Source organism: Augochlora pura, chromosome 4 (assembly GCF_028453695.1).
Source record: "Augochlora pura isolate Apur16 chromosome 4, APUR_v2.2.1, whole genome shotgun sequence".
Taxonomy (NCBI): domain Eukaryota; kingdom Metazoa; phylum Arthropoda; class Insecta; order Hymenoptera; family Halictidae; genus Augochlora; species Augochlora pura.
Genome location: NC_135775.1, coordinates 24919554 through 24929839, shown reverse-complemented (window position 1 = coordinate 24929839; position 10286 = coordinate 24919554). Strand labels below are relative to the sequence as shown.

Here is a 10286-nt window from a genome sequence, read left to right as displayed (position 1 = left end):
CCCCTCCCCCGCCGTAAGAAAGACGGTGGGAGGAACTTGCACGGAGAGATATCCGGTCGACTTTTTCAGGAAGCTACCATCGGCAACGGAAGCCGGCGATTCGGGGATTATCCGCGTGGGATGAAAAATAAAATCGTGACGAAAAGTAAAACAGCGACGAAAAATAAAACGGCGACGAGAGATGAAACAGCGACGAAAAATAATGTAATAGGCGGCGGCGATGGTTTTTCGTGCCGCGTGATTGTATTTTTGAGGCGACGCCGAATTTTAATTGGAACAACGCCAGTCGGTCGACGGTAATTCGCATTAATTCCCAGACCTTAATAACCCGGTGTCCGATTGGCCGATTCCCTCCCTCCTCCCTCTTCCCTGGACGATATTGGATTACGCCATTGATTCGTCATTAATATCGATCACCGCGGCCGGCCGCGCGACAAGTTTCACGAGTATTCACTAGGAGCACTCATTGTTTCGCGATCACGTAATTAAACGGAGCTCCACGTAATCCTACGGCGCCGATCGCCGGCCGCTGCCGGACGAACGCGGGGCCGGGGCGATCGGGAAAAATTGCGGCATGCAATTCCGAAGGGAATTCGCGCGACACGCGCGCGAACGTATTACGATTTATTTCGCGAGCAGGCGTTTACGCGTTCGACGCGGCGCGGGGAAAAGGTACGCCGAAGCAGGGTTCGTGAAATAATCATTGGAAACAGTTAACCGAATCGGTTCCCTTTAGAAGAATTTTTTATTCGAATAGTCCATTGTTTAAATGATTTTTTTGTTCAAATAATTCACCATTCAAATAATTCCTGTACGAATAAATCCTTGCTCAAATAAGTAATACTATTGGTACGAATACAAGGGCTGCTTTAAACTGCTATAACTCCGCGAAAAAAAATCGCAGCTGCGTTCTATTTTGGTCAAATTAAACGGAAAGGATTGAGCTTTGTTCCACCGTTAACGGCATCTCTGAAAAAAATTTTACCTGGACCGTGTATTTTTTCAAACTTGACGATTTTACGATTCTCGATATAAAAAGCAATGGTCCACTTTGAAAAAGTTCTGTTAATCAACGCGTAACAAATGAAAAATCTGGGATACCTATATCAAAGTAGAGGCTTCAAGCTGTAATTTAAAAAAAGTCTCATCATCCTGCGATTTTTTTTCGTAGAGTTATCCTTGGTCAAAGTTGGCCAATATTTATCCATTTGTCCGTGCTATAATTTGCTCGAGTTTAAAAATCGTCGCTAAATAGTGAAATAAATCGCAGGTGCGTCGAGGTGGAGGGTGGGGACAGGGAGTAGGATAGAGCCGTAGGAACGCGAAAGAGCGGAATATCGGCGGGAAATCGCGCGACAATATAGGGAGCGCGGACCGATCGGAGAATCGTCCGATGACCCGTGGACTTTTGAACAGCGGATTTAAACAACCGGCCGGATAATAAATCGTGTACCAACGGCACGGGGAAAAAAATGTCGAGGCACGCTCGGTGCCCCCGTGCCAGAGAGCAGAGAGAGCAGAGAGAGAGAGCAGAGAGAGAGAGAGCAGAGAGAGAGAGAGAGAGAGAGCAGAGAGCGTGCAGAGCTTTTTAATAAATTTTCGCGCCGGCCGCCTTTCCTGTCGACGCCCGCGATTTTCTCTGTTTTCCATTGTTGCTCCGGTGACTGCCTCGAACGGGTTTTCCCCGGATATATATGCTCTTTTGATTTTCGACCTCGAAAATGCCTCGCTGACAGAACGCGGACGACCGATTTTCGGCGGACCGGCTATTTTTCCGGCCGACCGTTTCGAATTTCAGACGCGTCAACCTCGACGACGGAATTTGTTAACCCTTTGCGCTATAATTACGGGTCGGACCCGTGGTGAAGATTTTATGCGAGCTATATTACATATGAATATTGTTAATTTGTTTTACGTTGAAGTGAAAATAAATTCTTCTGTTAGCAAAATATAGAAACGAAGGCAAATGAAGATATATATAATGTCTGACTTATGCTTGATTTTACTACTGAATTTTTGGACTCGTTATTGGCGATCAATCGACTGCAGATCTTAGGCAATTTATTTAAAAACTGGACTTAGATGGACTTCGCAACATTGTTACATCTTTCCGAATTAAAATAATTATCAAAGGAGACATTTTTATTTAAATATTTACAATCGTCTTTGATATTGTTTAGCTTGCATAAAGGTCCAGAATTCAGCATTGCACTTTGCTGCAATAAATTTTATTTTAGCCAACTTCGCTTCGTTTGTTCTACAATTTACTTTGCCTATATTTTAATTACATATCTATACTTTGATCTTAAATTTAGTAATTTAATACTTTAATTTATACTAGTATTTAATATGGATATTACTTTAATTTAATAACGAATGTTCGGTTATCAAGTACGAAAATCATTGAGATATGACAAAACGTAAAATAAAAATTCAGCATATAATAATATAATTTAATAATATAATTTAATATTCTAATTTAATATAACTTAATAATATAATTTCGTACATTGCTCCCACACGTTTTATACTGGATGTTTGTGCAGCGATGACTATTAACAAGGCACGAGCTGAAATTAGTGGCAGCAATCTGCAAACAGCATTGTCTTACGCAGAGACGCAGTCCACGCCTAATTATTCATTTCGGAGTTTAATTACTGTATTGATCGTTCGACGGTGTTTGCCTTCAATTATACAATACCGCCTCGGACAGCGTTTTCCCCACTGTGCGGCCCGATCTATTGTCCAATTCGGTTGAATCTACGTGTTCCATCGTGTGCACATCAGAAAACATTTGTTCCACGATCATCGTTTTGTATTTCTAAAATCTGTGCGATCAATAGAGTAGCATTGTTGTTCCAGGGAAACAGTGCTTCTATCTTTGCAGTATATTATACATTTTTGTCTGAAATTACTTTTGTCTGATTTAGCGAGAAGGGAAAGTGAAAGTACTTTTCGTCGATTTTCGAATAATTATACTCTATAAATTTGATTTCACTGTTCTTTCGATCTTCGTCCCCTGATCGACGGCGCTTCGCGACGCAGCGATCTCGGATCCGGTCAGCAAGCAGCACGGTCCTCTCCCAGAGAACGATCGGAAATCTAGACGGCGACGGTAGAACAATGGCGGTTCGTCCGCGGGGCGGCGAGCGGGGCGCAATTACGATTTTAAAGCGTCCTCCTGGGGGGGAAACGGTTGCCGAAGCAAGGTATTATCCATCTTCGCTGGCTCCGAAGATCCTCGGACCGGGGCCGAGTAATGCTGATTACTCGGGGCCTCGAGGAAAATTTTCCATCCGAATTGCGTCCTCGAGTGCTCGAGGGCGGGCGAAAGGAGGGTAACAGAACGCTGCCAGCAATCAGGTCTTGCGCGCGCGCGCGCGACGAATTGAAGCCGCGTAAACCGCTCGTTAGAAAACAAACCGACTGCGACGCCGACGCCTTTGCACGCGCAAAAAATTCTCTTCCGTTGGTTTTCGTTTTGATTTTATTTCGGTGAACTTTGGACGGGAACTCTGTGTGTCTCCAGCGGGGCCAAGCGCGTCCCGCTGCGCCGCCGACGCTGTCTGAAATTTATTTCTTAAAGGCCGCGTCTTTCATAACTTTCGCCGGAATAAATCTGCCGCGGACCCGCGACCGGGAATAGCCCGGAGACGACCTGACCTGGATATGGGAGATAGAGGAATTAAACGGAGCATGGGGGTTGTTTCTGGATGTTCGCTGGGGAGTCTATGGTTTCATCAGGGTTTTTATGGGCTGATTATTGCGGAGAATTTAGCGTGGTTGTCTTTTTCGAGGTGAGAAGTGTCTCGCTATGGCGAGGGAGAAAATTTTAGGGGGGAATTAATTACGTGGCGGGAAAGTAGAAGCTTTAACCTTTCAAATGAATATAAGTTTATGGAAATATGATTATTTTTTACAACAGGGTAATTGTTGTAAAGACGACTCTAATTCTGATTTTATTAACTGGTACTATCAAGTCGAAATATGCCTTGAGTTTCCCAGCCGCCACGTCACTGAAAAAATTTTTTAAACTGAATTGAATTACGTAGTGTAAAAGTAGAAGCTTCGAGCTTTAAAATGAGCCTAAGTTTATAGTCGTACGATTTTTTTTCACAACAGTGAAAAATTATAATGCACTGTTTATTAATTAAGTGATTGAACAAAGCGATCGAGAAATCTGACATCACTATGAATTATCGTATCAGCGTTCCGTTATCAAGAAGAACGCGCGATTATTAGCGGCGCGCATAATCGCATGGCGGGAGATGCACGGGGGCCGTAAAAGCGAGAAACGCGGGTTCCGACAGGGGTTTTTATTAAAATCCGCGCGATACGCGGCGCGGTAATAAGAAGATCCGCGTGCCATTTATTAGAGGCAGTCTAATAAACCCGATATTAACTAACATCGGCGTTGCTTTAATCAAAACGCAGCTTTTACGAGGCGAATCTCGCCGGGTACGACTGCGCGTGTGTGTGTGTGCGTGCGCTACCTCTTCCAGGTCGGTGTACGACGGAAATATCCGTCGCGATGGGAATCGCGTGAATTTTTTATTCGGCTTATGATAATTTATTGGTCGCGACGCGCCGCGTTGAACAGTGGTCTTATTTCGAGAGTGCATTGACAAGCTATAACTTTCGAATTAATAGAGATACTGCAATGAGATTTTCACGAAAAATAAGTGGAAAGTAGCAGCTTTTAGCTGGTAATTATTAAATATTTTTTTTTAGGATTGTTAAACAATAAATTTCGATGAATTTCCGTCGCCTATTTCCGATTGAGAATTGTCCACTTTTCACTTTTCAGGTATTTCATATTTTATTAATACTATTATCAAAATAATATTACTATATAAAATAATAAAATAATATTATAATACGTGTCGCGTTTTACGGGACGCGACAAGATCCACCGTGGATCCCGATCGCCGACGATCATCTGCGTTTTCATCAACAAGTTCGCCGTGACGCGGCGCCCGTCGCGCGATTATAATTCAAAAACCGATCGAAATTGAATTTTAATCACGTCGCATAAATCGCGCCGGCCGCCGGTTTTAGATATAAGCCGACGATTAAATCGCGGAAAAGTGAATCGCAAATATGAAAATCTATTAAAAACTGCGCTCTCAGCGCGGACAGTGACGGACGAGGGCAAATGCGTGCGATTTATTAGAGAGACCCGATTTGCTTCCGATTTTATACCGACCGCTGTTATCTCGCGCACGGAATCGTCCGTGCTGCTGATAATCGCTGCAATTGCTATACTTGAACAATTTACAGTACGAACTATCCGCTGGAAAGAGACACAGTGTTTTTAAATGGGAGTTGAATTTTGTCATTGTTATTGTGAAACAATATTCAGTGACTCAAATTATTATTCGACCAGTTTATAAAATGCAATAACATTTTTAGCACTCGACTAAATAATTCAAAACCCTTTTTAAATAATAAAGGAACTGGTACATTAAACTACTTTATTAAAATTCACTCCGGTAATTATTATTTCTTCGTTCTTAATAATTTCTTTAATAAAACAAAAGTTTTCATATATTTTCATTCTCAAATTTCAATGACAGGAAAATTCCAATTTAATTGCAATTTAGCAGAAAACAATTGTCAATGATATTTATTAAATATACTAAACATTCGTGAATGGTTAAACTGGTCGTAATAGTGCAAAAGGGTTAACAATCGACCATAATTCGACTCACCGTCGACGGTAATCGTATACGTTTTTCACGATATAAATGCAACGGTAGTCAAATGAAACTAAAATATCCTCGAAATATTGTTATGAAACGTTTCAAAAGCCTCCCGGTGTTTCACCATATTTGATTCAATGTGCGCGCGCGAGCACAATTCACCGGCTTTAAAAATTCACGAAAAATTCCGTTTGAGAACCGTGCCCATATGTATTATCGGGGAAACGCGAAAGCAATTTTCCATTGCACAAAAGTAATCATTCATGAACTTAACGGTATATAAAACAGAGGGGGCGCGATGAAAATTCGATCGGAAACCACCGTACACCACGGTTGTTACGAAACGCTTAAAAATTCGCCTTCGTTTCTATAATGAAACTCCCTTAATTGGCATTACCCCCACCCTTCCAGTTTAAAAGCAATTAAATACAATTTTAACGAAACTCGCTCTAGTATATTGCCGGGCAAAAATTATTAATTGTTGTACTGAGGATTAATTTTAATATTTTATGGTAGAAACCATTTTGTAGTAAACATTAAAAGTAGCTGTTTCATATTTACGAAATTGCTGTTTAATATTTTGTTAATTATTAGCGTGATAATGAATTGCTTTTATATTTCTGAAATGTTTCTTTTCGCTGGGATTGAGAGATAGGATTTATTTTATATTATTGTTATTGTTATTTGTGACAATATTATTAATACTGATATATTGGTAGATGTTGTTAATATATATTATTTATGTTAATGCGTTGATGTAGTTAGTATATTCAATAAATTTCGACAATTTTTGATAAAAGCCTGAATTATGGCTTTGATAATTACGAAATAAAAAGTGCGAAGTCTGTCCTTTAATTGACGGACCTCTGCGATCTTTTAATGCATATTATTTATGTCAATATATTAGTACATTAATATATTTAATATATTCAATAAATTTTAATTATCCTTAATACGGCTTAAATAATAACAAAATAAAAAATGCGAAGCCTATCAATTAAAAAAAGTGTCGCGAAAGAAAAGTCGTGTTAAAAAAGCTCCCGATTTTAATATTTTTCCATAAGAAAAAAAATTTCCGCGAGCTTCCTAAGATTTCCCAGTCCCCAGAAAAACCTCCAAAAACTCCCACCCCTCTCCTTGCACCGCCGCGAAAAATCCAGACGTCTGAAAATCGCGGAGAACTGCGAGAGCATCGAAAAAATCGCGTCGCGGGACGTTTCGCCGTTCCGAGCCATTTAACATTTAATCGGCGGACATTAACGCGACCTGAATATTAATATATAAAAACCGCCCCCCTTCGTGCTCGATGTATCAATGTCTGGCCACGCCTCCGCCCCCCCCCTCCGCGGCTAATCCCGTAAGATCGGGAACCGGTTGGTATTCGGTTTCCCCCGACGCTATAATTTCGCCGATTTAAATGCATGTGCATGGCGACTCTCGATAGACACGCCCGATATCTCGGCTCTCGTCTCTACGCATTACGTGCGTGGCATCGCGGCCCCTCCGTAGCCGGTGGGGGGGATCAACGTGAGATATCGTAATGAATTGTATCGATTCGACGCCGCAGCGAACCCCCGGCCGCCCCTGAATATTTATACTTTCATTATTGCGGGATCGCCGGCGCCGTTCAACCACCCTCCACCCTCTACACCCGAAATCTCGAAATTCAATTCTCCGAGCTGGTTTCCACGGCATCGCGAGCCTGTTCCACGGAAATCTGCCCTTCGAACGGCGCTTTGATTTTCCCAATACGATGATTGGCTGCCGAGATACGGGCTGCGAAAGTTCGCTGCGCGATGTTCGACGGATCAACCCTTTTCCAGTCGCAGACATTTTTAGCTGCGATATTTTTCGTCCATTTAATTTGTCTATTTTTGTACAGATAATGCTACAATTGTTCTGTAGCAATTTCTTAAATAAAATAACGAAAGCCAACAAAGTTGATTCAATTATGTACCGTCTAATACTTCGAGCATTCCGCTACAATTTTTCGTAGATTATTTAAATGGCCAAAGTTCATGGGGTACACCATAGACTGTCATTATCACTGAGTATTGCCTGAATATAATTAGCTAATTCAAAGAAAAGGGCCGAGCTTCCGATCGAACAAAAATCGTCGATCAGCCCTACGGCGTTCGGTCTCGCCGTCGGCAGCTCGTCGACGACGCCGACGGCGTTCCCGCGGCACGAACCGACGGCGAATTCAAATATTAGCGCGCGACCAACGCCCGGAGGACTCGGCTTTCTTCGTTAGAAGCGGAGGAAACGACGTTGTACACACCGGGTCGGCGGACCTGTTCCAACGGCGTTGTCCGGCGGAAGTTTGGCCCGTTGAAGTTCTATAGAGAGACTACCGCCCCCCTCCTACGCCACGGACGAGCGTATTTCAAAACTTGCCACTTAGCTCCGGCTGGGAACAATCCGTACAACGACCGGAGGGGGAGCCGCGCGTCGCGTCGCGTCCACCGGGCTCCCGTCCGAGCCCGGGAGAAACTGGACCGTTTGTGTACCTGCACGAGCACCCATTAGAATATTTTACGCCTGGCCTAGAAAAGAATAACCCTCGACGGTGTCTTTAAACGTCCAGAGGGCCGCGGGTACACGGCTACCAGAACGGCGCGACCCACAGTTTTCACCGGGCGAAAACTTTGCCAAAGTTTCAACATTTTCGGATCCACGCCCTTCTCGTTTTTCTCCCTTCGTTCCGCGACGCGATTTTTGCGGCGAGCCTCGGCTACTTGTCCCGCAAACAGAACAAAATTGGAACACTGGTTTTCGAGGAGTCTTTTTGCGCGAACGTTCAACTAGAATTTTTTGCGCGCCGATTTTTTGAAACATGTTGCGCAGAGTTGCAACTTTGTTGAGGGGAGCGATTTTTGCGTTCTCGTGCAGGGAATTTTTATTGGTAATTTTAAGGCGGTGCTTTGGAGGTTTTTAAGGAAGACTGGAGATGTTACTCCGTGTTAATAACATTTTCATTTATTTTCAATCGAAATCAAATTTATGTTATCAAAGTCCGAGTTTTTACGCGTTATGAGCGCGGAGATGCGACAGGGACGAAGAACCGGTAATAAAGAGCGACGCGAGGCGAAGAGAGGCGAAGGGAGACGAGGCGACGCGATACGAAGCGACGCGAGACGAAGAGAGGCGAAGCGATGCGACGCGACGCGAGACGAAGAGAGGCGACGCGATACGAAGCGATGCGACGCGAGGCGAAGAGGCGACGCGAGGCGAAGTGATGCGACGCGAGACGAAGAGAGGCGACGCGATACGAAGCGTTGCACCGCGACGCGAGACGAAGAGAGGCGACGCGAGGCAACGCGGCGACTGCGGCGCGTGGCGAGGCGATGCGGAGGCTACGGGCGCGAGACGAGGCGACGCGATGCGTGGCTACGTGAGGCGAGGGGACGCGATGCGAGGGACGGCGCGGAGACAGCCGGCACAATGGGGGCATTCGGATACAGGAACAATGGCTGAATCCAGTCGGGAATCAATTTCCTCTGCCTGGTCGTCGAAATTACAACGGCGAATCTACATTTATTTAGTTCGGGACGACGGGGACGACCGCGGGGCAAACAATAATCCCGTAATTATACGGGGACGCGACGGCTCTTTTGCGGCGCTTTTGTGGCCGCGATCGCGGAAAAAAAAGGAATCGCTTTCACGAGCAATTTTATCCGTGGAACCTGCGCGACCCCCGCATTCGGACCGCGGACTACTTTTTTGTTTAATCGAAAACACCCGATGCCACGTACAGAGAAATCTATGTACAGCAGCTCGCAAAAGTGTTAATAAAACAATCTTGTAACTTTCACTTCTGCGTCGGATAAATGTGCGTTGAAATATTGTTTAAAATTGCTATATTTATTATTGAGTACTAGGGAATATATTATTAAAAATTGCTGTATCTATTATTGAGAACTGTGGAATATATTATTAAATACTATATAATTCTTATTAAGTATTATTAACCATATTTCTAAATACTATTAAACAGCATCTGATGTAAGCTCGAAGGTCCGTTCTTTAAAATAAAATTAATTTGACTTATTAATATCAAATACTATTAAATACACTACTAAACATTACCAACTACATCATCAAATATTCCTATGAAATATTAAATTTTTATTATAATATTTAATCCATTTAATATAAAACCCCAGATGCATAATCATGACACCGAATTCTAATTTTACAAATTTCCGTCGCGTTAACAAACTGCCAGTTTGTCCGTTTCCAAGCAGACAGCCTCGATTGTTTAAAGAGCAGCGAAGCATGCGGCGCGACTTCTGCGCGCCGGTTTACGGTCGGCAAGACGCCGTGGCCGCTCAATTTCCATGGAAATTGCGGGAAGAGAGACTCCTTACACAACGCTATTAATATCTCTTTATCTTTGCACCGTCGCCTCGAATTATCTACCGAAACGCGCACGGCCGGCTATTTGTGCGCTATCAATTCAACCCGTGAACGCCTCGGCTCGATTTCGATTATCGAATTATAATGAAAATGAAACAGACAGGATGACCCGCGATATCAATTTTCCACGTGGATCCGAGAGGGTCTCGCGTTTTCTCGTCGGAC

At 43.5% G+C, this 10286-nt stretch overlaps 1 protein-coding gene across 1 annotated transcript in view; it reads right to left on the bottom strand.

Annotated features, from left to right (window-relative positions):
* The window catches only part of Rho-5 (rhomboid-5), a 342352-nt gene that overhangs the window by 12372 nt on the left and 319694 nt on the right, over positions 1 to 10286 (bottom strand). The window lies entirely within an intron of this gene.